Genomic DNA, 14412 nt, shown 5'->3' with positions numbered 1-14412 from the left:
TAGTGTGGTAGCATATAGTATTACAAAACTGGCAGAGTCCTTCAATTAATTGTCACCAGGATTCTTGGTAATTAGGCCTGAACTTTGGATCCCAAACCATCTTGGTCTGGGAGGAATTCAGGCACCATTTCTAGCTCAGTCTCTGGCATTTTCAGAGGAGACAGGACCTGGCAGCTCAGCTCTTCTGTGTTCTTATACCACTCCTGGGACCTGCCAGGACAGCCCTTAGACATTGTTCTTTGACTGACAGGCTACTTGATAGGTTTGACCTCCTACAATATTAGCCCCACATAGTAACTTGTAAGCCTCAGTCATATCAGATTCATGGATCATGGGCAATACTGGTGTGATGGGTTGACCTTGGCTGGACGTCAGGTGCTCACCAAGCTGCTCTATCACTCTCCTCCTCAACTGGACAGGGGAAAGAAAAGTATATTGAAAGGCTTGTGGGTCGAGATAAGGACAGGGAGAGATCATTCGCTAGTTACTGTCATGGGCAAACCAGAATCAACTTGGTGAAATTAGCTTAATTTATTACCAGTCAAATCAGAGAAGGAAAGAATAAAAACCCCCTCCATTCCTCCCTTCTTCCAGGCTTAACTTTACTCCTGATTTTCTCTACCTCCTTCCCCCAAGCAGCACAGTGGGATGGGGAATGGGGGCTGGGGTCAGTTCATCACACGTTGTCTCTGCTGATCCTTCCTCCTCAGGGAGAGGACTCCTCACACTCTGCCTCTGCTCCACCGTGGGGTCCCTCTCACAGGAAATAGTCCTCCACGAACTTCTCCAACGTGGGTCCTTCCCACAGGCTGCAGTTCTTCATGAACTGCTCCATCATGGGTCCATCCTTTCCATGGGATGCAGTCCTTCAGGAGCAGACTGCTCCAGCATGGGTCCCCCATGGGGTCACAAGCCCTGCCAGCAAACCTGCTCCATCCTGGGCTCCTCTCTTCATGGGTCTGCAGGTCCTGCCAGGAACCTGCTCCAGCACAGGGTTCCCATGGGGTCACAGCCTCCTTCGGGCATCCACCTGCTCTGGCATGGGGTCCTCCCCGGGCTGCAGGGGGACAGCCTGCCTCTCCATGGTCTTCACCACAGGCTGCAGGAGAATCTGTGCTCCGGCACCTGGAGCATGTCCCCCTGGCCCTTCTGCATTGACCTTGGTGTCTGCAGGGCTGTTGTCTCTCACATCCCTAACTTCTCTCTCCCCAGCTGCTGTTCCCCAGCAGGTTTTTTTCCTTTCTTAACTATGTTATCCCAGAGGCTCTACCACTGTCTCTGATGGACTTGGCCTTGGCCAGCGGTGGGTTCGCCTTGGAGCTGGCTGGCATTGGCTCTATTGGATGTAGGGGAAGCTCCTAGCAGCTTCTCACAGAAGCCACCCCTGAGCCCCCCAAAACCTTGCCATGCAAACCCCATACAAGCGGTCTCCCGGGATACTTGTTAGAAGCACCCTAATATCAAGTGAAATTGATTCAAATAAAGCCCCCATGCTCCTCCAGAAGCAAATACTCTGGTCAGTCTGCACTTTGGGTCCTGTATCAGTGGTATACCCTACACAGATGAAAGTGACTTCAGTGATGATTCTTTATCAGTAATGTGTTGATACGAACTTCATAGCTATATATACTATTTTCTAAGTATCTTAGCAGGAAGCAACATCGGCCTTTTGCAATCTATTAACATGGGAAACCAATTATAGTTAGTTTTTCCTTCCTTCCTTCGTACACTACAGGACAAATATACTCCAGGTGACTTTTAACATCCCTTCAACTTCTTGTATGTTCATTTGGTTTGTTTATATATATGAAGAGTGCTTGCTTTTCACGTGTAATAAAACTGTCTCAGGTTTGATCATCATGTCAAAAAGTCAAGAACTCCAGAGATACAGTACTGGTCCCAGATGCATTTTTTGTTTGTCAGTAATATGAAAGAAAACTGTTATTAAAAATAAAAGTTGGGTACAAATTGGTGAGATGGTATATCAGCCCATATCCCTGTGTTTCCATGTAATGCTTTATGGCGATAAGTCACAGTACAGAAGACATGTGGGCACTAATAATTTAGGATTCTATTAGCTTTTTTCACCCAGACACAATGTGCTGCAAATATTAATTAGGTCTCACTGTACCCTTTTAGGACAGCTCAGTACTATGAAATCAATTCCAATGTACCGTAAGAGATGTTTATAAAGAAGTATCTTCAGCCACTATTGTTTTAATATTTTGTTGCAACCATTAGTTAGCACTTTCTCTCTGAAGTATTCACTTGTTGACATGCATCCACTTACACTAATGCTCATACATCAAGGCGAAAATAGACTCTGAGATTAAAACTGAATAGTTAACCTTGAATACTTGAGGCAAACACCCTCCATATTTTCAGATCTGTGAATTTCGCCTATTTACTGACAGGTTCTTACAAATATATTTTATTGGCCATGTTACAATGCATATTCAGGGTCCTTTTAAAATGCACATTACTGACAATCTAATTCAGTAGCTTGTGTGCTTTATTACATATATCTATCTTTTTCAATAGCTAGGGAGGATGTCTGTGCTCTCATGGCTGAATATAAATGTTCCTTTGGAGCTGACACAGGTTCTTTTATTTGCAACTATCTGGAGATGCCGGACTGCCATATTGGACATACAGTTCATGTATAAATGTGTACCAAGGACCCCTATGTTAATTCATGTGTGCACTAAAAGCTGTATTTTCCTGATGACAGAAGCATCTTGTCACCTTTAGTAGATGCAAGACTGAGCCTTATTAGCTATGTGTTAAAACCTAATGGTTTTTGCTGAATACGTATCTGAGTAAGAGCTTAAATTTAATGCTATTTGGGTCAAATGAAAAAAAAATCTCCCACTAACTTGAAGGTTCAAGGTTATTATGTCCTACAATGGCAAACTGCTATTCAGGGAAAATGATTCTTTTTCCCAGTATAAAATAAGCTCATTGATCTCAATATAGATATATAGCCTGCAAATGTATTTGATTTGAAAATCACAACATAATGTTGGGAAATTCTCTGTATTCTCTCTTCTGCGGCATTGCAATATTTGATCTATATTTAATGTTTAATATTTTTAATTGGGATCTAATTTCAGATATGAAATGGAGCATACTGCTGGGAAGAGCTAGAAAAAACACAGAAATGTGAATGGTGCTGCCTCATATCTGTGGGCAAATTCCTCTTGTGTCTATCCTGTTGAATTAGCTTTCACAATGAGGACCTTCTGCATGGTGCTGAGAAGCCCATGTACACATGGAAGAGAAACTTACACCTTGTTATGAGCAGCTGGTTATCCTGAAGGAACAGCATCTTCCAGTGTATTTGAGGTGGAACCTACAACATGATGTGTTTGACCTCACCCATTTATAAAAAGTTGTGGGGAGGAGATTTCCTATTCTCTTCACATTCAAACCTTTGAAATTACTGCTTACCAGGTCTGACCTATGGTCAGCAGCACTACTTGCATTTGGCCGTCCATCTGGAATGTCTGCATTTATCTTGGTCTTTTTCTAGCAAATAACTTTTGAGCACAGCAGGTACCAAACCTTAGTCTCTCTTCCACCAAATATTGTCTTCCTAAGGAGGACTTGATGACTTGCATCTGGAAGACTGAAGTCCATGGGAAGTTAAAGCTGCATTCGCACAGACTTTTCCTGGAAGCTGGCATTTTCTGCCTACCTTAGGAACAGAGGTGAGGTATCAGCTAGTTTCCTTCCATTTTGTAGCGTAAGAGGACTGTGTAAGGGACTAAGATATCTTGCATCCTTCTGTTTGCTTTCATGGAAACCACAACAGAATAAACCATTGATTACTTTCTGTAATAGACATTTTTTCTAGTACAGAAGTATTTTCTTGCCAAGACACAGGATTTGACTTTTTCACAAATATTGTTCTAATCTTAGTGATACAAACTCCTACATAACATCAACTTTACACGATAGAATCAACATGACAGAGATAGATAAGAGGCTAATTTTGTTTCTTTAGCTGCTGATGTGCTGCTGTTACTGCTTATGAAGAATTAGTTGTCCTTTTGTTTTGTGGTGCCACTGTACAGTTTGGAAAGTCACCACTAAGATACTTATATACCAAGGCATATGGAATGCCTGAAAAATGTAGGGCAAGAAATCAGCAGATTTAAGTTTTTTTGCTTGGAGTAGAGTTTTGAAAACACGGTGAGAATGAGATGAGAGGGCAGATGATCACAGGCTGAGTTGCTAAGGAGAACTAGCAACAGAGGTGGCTAAATCATCCTTAGTAAGCAATACTTTAACATCTCACTGGAAAGTTTCCTGGAGAACTGTACTTCACTAAATTAATAACAAAACCTACACAACAAGTAAATAACAGTCCAACACCCTGTGTGCTCTGTCAGGTAGAGTTTTACATCACATGGTCTAAAGGAGGGGTTCTTGCAAATGATTCTTTGCATAGTAATTAAGTAGAATTAGGAAATCCAATGCAAAACACCAAATGCTACTTTTACCTGAATTTACTCACTGTGAAGTCCGCTTTCAGCTATAGTTTGGGCACAAGATGGAGCCTCCAATTCCTTCAAAAATAATTTTAAAATGCTCAAGAAATCTGCATTCAGATACAGACTCTCTTGTCTTTTGAGTTCTTTCAGACAAATCTGTTCCTCTATATGGACTAGGCATTGGTTCAAGTTGTTGTCTCAAACCTGGAGAACAGCATTTTCTGCAGTCTCTCTGTCTCTACATCATTATTAGCCAACATTTTCTGAACTGGGATGACCTTTTCTATTGGTATTGAGGCATATAAAGTGGATAATCATAGCAGAGGGAGACAGAAAAAAATCTGTTTGGTGAGCAAGTCCGTTCTCCTTTAAGGACAGACTGCAGTCCCGGTGATGGATGTATCAGATTAAATTGTCACTACAATTTGATTTTGCCAGGCATCTGCAAAAATGATTTATTTATGTAAGGGAGAGCTTCAAGTGTAGAAAGGGGAGTTAACAGCTCTTTCTCAAAAAATCAGCTCTCTTAAAATTGTTTTTTCTTGTGGATGTTTTCATTCTTCTCTGAAAAAGTTAAAATATTTTAATGATCAGTGGAACTGCAGAGGTTCAGTGTCTCTGTATGATCACCATAATAAGTACCCGATCAACATCAGGAAGGCAAAATAAGACATAGAAATGACAGTTAATCAGGGCATAGACAATTAGGAATCCAGTAGCACCACATCATTTTTCTAGGTTGGTTGATCACTTTTCACTATGAGGGAAGAGAAAAATGTCCACCTTTTACATTTGAATGATGTTTTCTAGAAAAAAACAAAAGATCACTTAATCTGTGAACGCATTACCAGAGACATAAAGGTTGATCAAAGCATAGAAAAGGAGGACATTTGAGAGAGTGGAAGAGCATACCACTGTCTCCTTGGCACGTTACTGTGGATCAAATAGGACCAGATCGGTTAAAACAATAGGAGTGTACAGCCAAAAGCTTGCCCAAGCAATCACATGGGTAACGATGTTAACTGCCAGGAAATAAGTGATTTGCAGTATGTGATGGCTGCAGCAATTGGCAACTACCTGCCATTATGTAATGAAAGAAAAATATTTATTGAATTTTCCCTCTGTGATTTCAAAGATCATGCATTAAAAAAAAATCTGTATGTTTTGCATGTAGGAACTCTTGTGATAAAATATCCTATCCACTGTGCTATATGAACTGATATTTTGCCAGTATTCAAATAACAGGACTTATTGATTATAGATTCGTCTCAAACAGTTTTGTGCTGCTATTCTTTTGAGACCACTGTTTTCAACTGCATAGAGCCATCATCTGAACATAGAGCTGGGAATCACTCTTCAGCTCCAGTCTCAGCATTAATTCTGTAAATTTTAGCATTTTATTTTTAGTCAAAGCCTGAAGAACTCACTGAAGAAAACAAGTATTCCACAAAGGTTGTAATACAAGGATGATAGGAATTTTGAACTGCTGGAATAGGGTTAGTAAAATACAAGAAGGAGTGTTAGTGTTTTTTTCAGAAAAAGACCAGGGTCAAAGACCACTTAAAAAAAAAGTTGCTTCGATAACGGATTCTGAAATGCAGTCTGAAAGCACTTCAATAGTCAAGAGATTGGGTAGATTCTTCTTTTCTTCCTTACATGCAGCTATAGAGGTTTGTTAAAATTGCAGTGCTTATGAAAAATACTATGGTATATCTGATCACTGAAGAGACTACAGGATCCTTTTCAAAATCAAATTTTATGGAAAAGTCAGGAGGAGAGCTGGCTACCCTACTGCTTTCCCTGTGTGCTTTAGCCACTGTGTCGTGTGCCTCCCTAAATTCCCTCTACATCAAAACGTAAACTTCGTATGTAAAATTGCTTTACTGGATACTTTTATCCACAAAATATAAATATTACATACTTAGAAATTTAATTCAATGCATCAAGTTCATACAAGCAGTTATCACTCCAGTACCATAGGCAAAAGGTCTAGAAAAATGACAGTGATCAACCCTTACACATTTTGATTGCCTGGAGGAGTGAAGGAGGGAGGGAACTGCCTGCTGGAGTTACCAGGAGGTCCCCACCCATTGCTGTGGAGGTCAGGCAGGTGACAGCCATCTGACTGCCACCTTCAGCCTGACTCTAAGGAATCAGTTGATTGGCTCCCAATGGTTTGATTTTCATTGCGGAGGTAAAATGAGCATTGGTCTTAAAAGTAATCTGGGACCTTGGATTAGTCTGGGAGAAGAATAGCTGAAAAAGACTGCTGTGACATGATAGAATTCAGGTGAGAAGAACATTTGAAGGCATGTGGGTGCCATTTGAATCAAAGGTAACTAGACTGAGGTCTGGTAGGGGTAAGAGGCTGCAGAGATACCAATACCTCAGCAGCAATGGGGGGAAGTGTTGTTTAGGCAGCAAGAATCAGGTCTCAGGATTTTAACAGGCAATTCGATAGCTGAAAGCTTAACTGTCACTGTACAGGACACAGAGAAGTTAGAAAAGTGCAGCTAGAACTACTGAGGTAGAGAGCTCTGTTCTGTTACATGGGTGTCAAGAAGGGGAATTACGTTACTGCTGAAGAAGGTGCATGTATATCTTGTATAAGAACCTCACTTTGGTATCACACTTTGATCTGGTGTGATCCTATCTGCCTTTTTAAAATAACTGTTTTATGCAAAGCAGTGTCCATGCCCAGGGTTACCTTCTGTTTGCTTTCCCAAACAGAGACAGTGCTGGTCAGGAGCAAAAGAATTGGTTCAGAACATGAGCTAGAATCTGGGATTCCTTCAAGAAATTCCTGGGACATCCCACCCCAAAAAATTGTTTTCCAAAACCAAAATGCAGACAAATGGAAAGAGACAGGTTTTAGATGACCTTGGTGGAAGTTACAATAATGCTGATTAAAGTAAATACATGCCTCCACAACTATGGTTTTGGAAAGTTAAGTGATTTCCATTTTCCCTTCTTTCCCTCACTCTCTCCAAGACTTGAATCATAATAATGATGATTGGAACAGAAAAGGAACTCTTTTTTCTTTTTAAATTTTATGGCAGTTGCCATAATGACATCACAGAGAGATTACCTGGTTGATTCTAAGATTTGTGGCATACAATAACAACGTCAAGGAATTTCTTACAGCAAAAGCTGTAAACCGACTTAAAACATACCTGAGAAAGAAAAACCGGGGGCATAATTTTTAGAGTTGGTATTTCATTAGAAGTTGCTACTTCATTCTCAGCTCCTATTTCAGTAGTTTATCATTTCAAGTGCTACATGGTCCACAATTTCTGTTTTCTGATAGAGGATTTTATTAAGTCACTCAATAATGAAACAGACATAAATTTCAGCTCCATCATCCTAATTTAATTAATTGCTTTGCCAAGGGACTATTGGTACAATCAGAGAAAATCACAGCCCTGCTCTGTTCGACAGTGCCAGGCTGGAAGACTTTCCTGCTCGTGGCAGCACCTGGTGCAGTGCTGACACCCCTGTCCCAAAGAAATTGAACAAGCTGCCTCCAGGCAAGGGAGCAAAATCCAGCCTCCCCACGCCCCGAGCAGTAGCTCCCATGACCACTGGCATATCTCAGCAAGCATACCATAGCTGAGTGGTAATAGAAGGGCATTTTTTTTTATATCTGTCTCACTTGCCTGTGCCTCAGCTTGCCTGAATCCAGCCTCCCCACGCCCCGAGCAGTAGCTCCGATAACCACTGGCATATCTCAGCAAGCATACCATAGTTGAGTGGTAATAGAAGGGCATTTTTTTTTTATATCTGTCTCACTTGTCTGTGCCTCAGCTTGCCCCTTCCCCACAAAGGCAGGAGTGGGGTCTTCTGGGAAGACACAGGTCTCTCTTCTCCAGTCCTCTGGGCTCTGGGGAGTGTTTGAAGTCTGAGGTAAGCTCCAGACTGGGGTATCTTTCTGAAGAGAAAACCAAAGCATTAGAAATAGTTTAAACAAATCACTCTTCATGCCAAATACTGTATTTCAAGAAAGATAAACTGTGGAAGGATTTATCTTTTTGGTATGCCAGCATGATAGTGGGGTGGCTTTTTTTCCACTTCCAAAGAGTTGTGCAAAACAACTGTTTAACCCCCCAAAGTGAATGTTAGGAACAGAAGGTGATAGGCAAATTCCAGTAACTTGCAACTTCTCTCAAAGCCTTCACATTAGCAGTCAATCTGGTTTTGCAGTTCTCTTAACAAAGAGCTTTGTTTACTGTGCTGTATACCAACCAAATTACGTTGCACATTCATTACGCATGCACATATACACCAGGGAATAAAGCTGGTGCGAATGAATACAGTGAAAATTTTCTTGAACAAGTAAATCTTCAGTGATTCTCTCTCCCTCTCTTCTCTCTTCCTGTCCATTTGAATACAGGCTTTTATGAGACTTTTTAAAAGACAATTCAAAAATTTAAATATACTTTCTGATTAAAGGAAAACGTTTTAGATGGTAGTTCTCCGCACTCATTCTGCTGTTAATCTCTAACTTTTTTTTTTAAAGACAAGGAAAGATATCTTTAAAAACATGTAACATGATGAGAATAAGATGAAGAGTATAAATAAATAAAACAGCAGTGGAATGAATACATATTAGGAGAAACATTACATTGACACACAATTTTTGGCTGCCCTTCCTGTCTTAGCTGGTCACGTTCCAGAGCTAGGAGGAGCCAGGTACAGCTATGAACTGTAAAAAATCACTATAATTACACAAATGACCACTGAGTTTTTCAGTTTGATCATGGTTAAGTACAACAACATAGCTAGTACAAAATGCTAACCTGCATCAGCTTCTCTTCAAATATTACAGCGCTTGTGAGGCCCTGGTCCTAAACTTTAAAGCTCTGTTAGACGTGATGGACCCATGTTAAGGAGCACAGCTTCTCCTTTGACTATGTGTCCCACCAGCACCCCCTATCCTTTGCAAAGCTGAACTCGCAATGGACGAAACAGTTAAAACGAAGCCGTAGGACTGCCAGGACCCCGAGCAGAACCACCAGGCCAGTGTCCCCTTGCAGGGGTTTCACTGCCTGTGCTCATGGCCCACTCTGATACAGCATGGCATGGTGACCTGGGCCAGCCCACTGTGAGAGCTGTGAAACGCCTCACCTGGGGCCTCTGGTCCTCAGCTTGGAGGCTGTGCCTAACCTCGGGCCCCTGACCAAGCTGCAGATTTGCCTGTGCCGGGCTTGTTCCTGCCCCATCCTGACCCTGCCTTGCAGCCTGAACTTTCTGACTCAACCTTCAACCTGCCCTGTCCCTACAGACTTGCCCGGCGGTCATCAGACTGTCACTGACCCTGGCTGCCATTCCTGGGCCTGCCCCCTCGCCTGGCTGGGGTCCTGCTGGACTGGCCCCTGGTTGGGGCGGCCACCGGCCCTGCTGCCTCGCTGGCAGCCATGGCTCCCATCTCGCCTGCCCTGGCAGGGCAGCCCAGCCCTTGCTGATCCCTGATAGACACAGCCTGTACACAGTCACCTTCCTGAAAGCTCTAAGTCTTGGAATACAGCCAATGCTAAAATTAAATACAAGATGTATTCTCCCTTGCACACACCTAACTGCACGTGTGCTTGCCCCTCAGTCTGTGATAAATCCCAGGAATAGCCCATGGGGAAAAGTAATTGAGGTATATGGAAGAGTAAGGAGTGTATCGTAAAACTATGGTGGAATAAAGATGAGAGATCACATCTTTTATGGAGTGATGATACTGCTGGAGAGACTAAATGAGCACTTGAACACATAGACTTTCTTCAGTCCTGGAACAGAGTCACTAAACCTCAGGCAAAATACAGGTAGGGAACTCAAATACTGTGTTCAGTTTTGGGCCCCTCACTACAAGAAAGACGTTGTGTTGCTGGAACATGTCCAGAGGAGAGCAACAAAGCTGGTGAGGGGTCTGGAGCACAAGTCTTATGAGGAGCGGCTGAGGGAACGTGGGCTGTTTAGCCTGGAGAAGAGGAGGCTGAGGGGGAGACCTTATCTCCCTCTACAAATACCTGAAAGGACGCTGTAGTGAGGCGGATGTCAGTCTCTTCTCCAGCATAACAAGTGATGGGACAAGAGGAAATGGCCTCAAGTTGTGCCAGGGAAGGTTTAGATTAAATATTAGGAAAAATTTCTTCACCGAAGGGGTTGTCAAGCATTGGAATGGGCTGCCTAGGGAAGCGGTTGAGTCCCCATCCCTGAAGGTATTTCAAAGACATGTAGGTGTGGTGCTTAGGGGCATGGTTTAGTGGTGGACTTGGCAGTGTTAGGTTAATGGTTGGACTTGATGATCTTAAAGGTCTTTTGCAATGCAAATGATTCTATGATTCTATGTAGAGTCAGCAGCTCTGGAACAACATCAGGCACAGTATGGCAAAAATTATTTGTACTGAATTTATGATTTTTAATAGGTAGTGAAATTATTTTTGCTCTTCCTGGACTCATCTCTGGAAGGCAAACCAGGATGAGACTGAGAGGCCAGAGCTGCAGTGGCTGTTCCCTAAAAACGTTCTCCTGAAGGCAAGGGGCATTTCTGTCCTTGACAGATGTCTCTCCTTCTGACCTGCATCCAACTCTGAGCTTGCTGCTTCTGCTTCAGAACTGAAGAAGCTGTCACCCAAAAACTTGTCTTTCTTCTTCATCCGCCCAACAGTATCAATTAGAATGATGGAACACTCCTTCCCACAACCTTGTTTCTGAGAGTATAAAGATGTATATAAGCTGTAGTCTAGCAAAACCTCTCTGACTCTGAACACACTATAAGTAGCAGAGGGATACACACATCCACCTGCTAAAAATAATTCAAGCTTCTGCAAACTGCTTAGATAGCTGAACTTACAAGCGAAGCGTAAGCAAGAGTGGGAATTAAAAATGAACCTATGAATCTAGAAACTGACAGTCTGTGGGTGAGATAGGTCCGTTTGCCCCTGATTATAGAGCGTACCTGGCCCTGTTACCTGACTGAATGAGTGGCAGCTGCTTTGAAATCATTCATTGTCCCCTTGCAGGTTGGGGCTGCTGCTGAATGATGCTTGGTGGCATTCTCTGCAGAGATGCTGGAGACTGATGGGGTGCTGGAGACTGAGACCGTGTTGATTCTGCAGCAGGAGGAAGGCTGTCTGCCTGCCTGCGGTATTACTCTTCTTCCATTTAGAAAATGGTTCTAGCATCCAGGCTAGCCAGCTTGGCAACCTTCAGGGGCACAAGGTTAAAAACACTTCAAAACTTGAGAAAACATAGGCTCTTTCTGTTATGAAATCTCCTATATGAAAGTAATAGTCCTTTGGGTTTGTCTGGCTTGCCTCTACAAACTATATGAATTTATAATTCATCAAGAGAGTGGAAATGTCACCTGAACCTTCCTGAGGAATATGAGATCAGCAGTAATACAAATCAATACAAGTTACTTTCCTGATTCATAATGTGTGTGTCAGGTTGCAATTCTCCTGGCTGAAGGCAGCCTCCCTGATATATTTATCTAGTACTTGAATCAGTGCCCAGCTCTGCAGAATATAAGATTTCCATTTAAAAGTAATAGCGAGTTTTGAACCCTGAGGCTTGTTCAGAGATCTCACATTGTCACTGGGGTGCATAGGTGTTTAAATATGGTTGGATATGTGCCCTAAGAAAAAAGACCCAATGGTGATGGTGAGTGAGCAACACTATTTCCAGCTCGGGGTCCATCACAGTCAGCAGAGGCAGTTTCTTGAAGGGTCTCATCATTCATATGCTGATACTTCAGTTGTACTGACGCCAGTGAGCCTTAGACACTAGGGCTGAGTCCTCCATATCTTGTGACACACCTTTACGATCCCTGCAAATATACCCGGCAAATGTTTTTTCTGTTTGGTTTTTTTTAAAATCTGAAATATTGGTCAGTTGGGTGTAAAAAAACATTTAAACTGATTTAAATTCTTCCTCCTGCTTTTTGACTGGTTCATATACCAGTGCTTCACAGAAGTTACACAGGTGGATAAATACTTTGCTAGAATTTCTAAGCAGCTTTGAAGAGGACTATCTGCAGTGCAAATGTTAATTTAAGCAAACAAACCCAAGACTATTTTATTCATAGTGCATTAAAATCTTGTGTAAGCCTAGAATAGTTAATCTATTTTACAGACAAGAATCTAAGGCACTAATTAAAAGTATAAGTCTTTTCTATTTGATTTAAGACATTTGGCAGATGAGATCTGAATCTGAAAAATAAACATCTTTTCTAATTTCTGTCTCTATACGTATACTGTTGTTTAATTGTTCAATACAGCATTCATACAAGTGAACTCTATCAGATCATATCAATAAATATGCACACAATTAGTGTAAAAAGAAACCTTTTCTGTTTGCTTGATTAAAAATAGTAGCATTTTACTGCAGCAGAAGAAATATATCTTGCAAATGTTGCAACACCTACATATTTTGAGTTTACATATTGCACTGTTTCAAGCAGTGAAAAATAATACTCTTATATAACTTCAGAGGTACAACAAAGAGACAACATAACCTTCTCCTTTTAAGGGAGAGACAACAAAAAGCCCTTTATGTCTTGTCACTTGCTGGGAGTCTTGGGAGAATTAACAAAAAAGAACTCGTAGTTTATTCCTTGTCTGACAAAGCAGCAGAGGAAATATTCATCTCCTTTCCCTTTATTAAAGGCTACCATGTTTCTGCCTATTAGAGAAAAACTATCATCAGATGTAAAAGCAAGTACAAAACCGGTTTGGTCTTCCTTAACCATGTATTAATAGATTCTTGGAAGACATTCAGATCCTTAGCTGATTTTAGTGCTTCAACTTTCTTTCTGGACAACATTAAAAATATACGGGCATTTTTAAAATTTCCAGGTGATAACTGGAGCCTACTTAGATGGCTTACAACTTAAAAATGACAGTGATTCTCAGCTGAAATATCACTGCCACTGCTGACACAGAAAATTCATTTGTTCTGCCCCCACATTTCAGGGGATTTGGTGGTCTTGCCTAAGTTCTGCAGCAAACCAACACTCTTAGATCTCATTCTGTATGTGTCTGTTCTCCCTCCTTTCTGGAAGCTGGGTAAGGTGCCATATGTTCCTTTCACTGTCTCCAGCTGGAGATGACCCTATCTTTTATCTCTGATATTTGTGATGACTTATTTCCATTTTTGTCTTTTTTTTCAAAGAGGCATTAATTTGTAGGTACTCACCACCTTTGTTATTTGAGGTTTTCTACTTCTTTATTGGTTTGCACATCTCATCTTTTCTTCTACCTCCAGCCTCCTCCATTTAAGTATTCTAGTTTGGAGTTTTCTATCAAAAACATCCACATGTTAACAAAAATGATTCATTGTTAGAACTGTGTATTGGGTTTGTGTAGCAAGGTCTTGGTAGTGGGGGGGCTACAGGGGTGGCTTCTGTGAGAAGCTGCTGGAAAAAAACCTGCTGCGGCTCAGTAGCCAAAGAGAGAAGAGAAGTGAGAGGATGTGAGAGAAAACAGCCCTGCAGACACCAAGGTCAGTGAAGAAGGAGGGGGAGGAGGTGCTCCAGGGGCCGGAGCGGAGATTCCCTTGCAGCCCGTGGTGAGTCCATGGTGAGGCAGGCTGTCCCCCTGCAACCCAGGGAGGAGCAGATATCCACCTGTAGCCCATGGAGGACCGCACGCCGGAGCGGGTGGATGCCCAAAGGAAGGAGGCTGTGAACCCATGGGAAGCCTGCGCCAGATCAGGTTCCTGGCAAGACTTTGTGGACCCGTGGAGGAGGAGCCCATGCTGGAGCAAGTTTGCTGGCAGGAGCTGTGACCCCACAGGGGACCTATGCTGGAGCAGTCTGCTCCTGATGGACTGCACTGCATGGGAGGGATGGACCCACACTGGAGCAGTTTGTGAAGAACTGTAGCCTGTGGGAAGGACCCACGTTGGAGAAGTTAATGGAGGACTGTCTCCT

Source organism: Egretta garzetta, unplaced genomic scaffold (genome assembly GCF_000687185.1).
Source record: "Egretta garzetta isolate BGI_Z169 unplaced genomic scaffold, ASM68718v1 scaffold16, whole genome shotgun sequence".
Classification (NCBI taxonomy): Eukaryota; Metazoa; Chordata; class Aves; order Pelecaniformes; family Ardeidae; genus Egretta; species Egretta garzetta.
The sequence above is the reverse complement of the archived record's forward strand: the minus strand, read 5'-3'. Positions refer to the sequence as shown.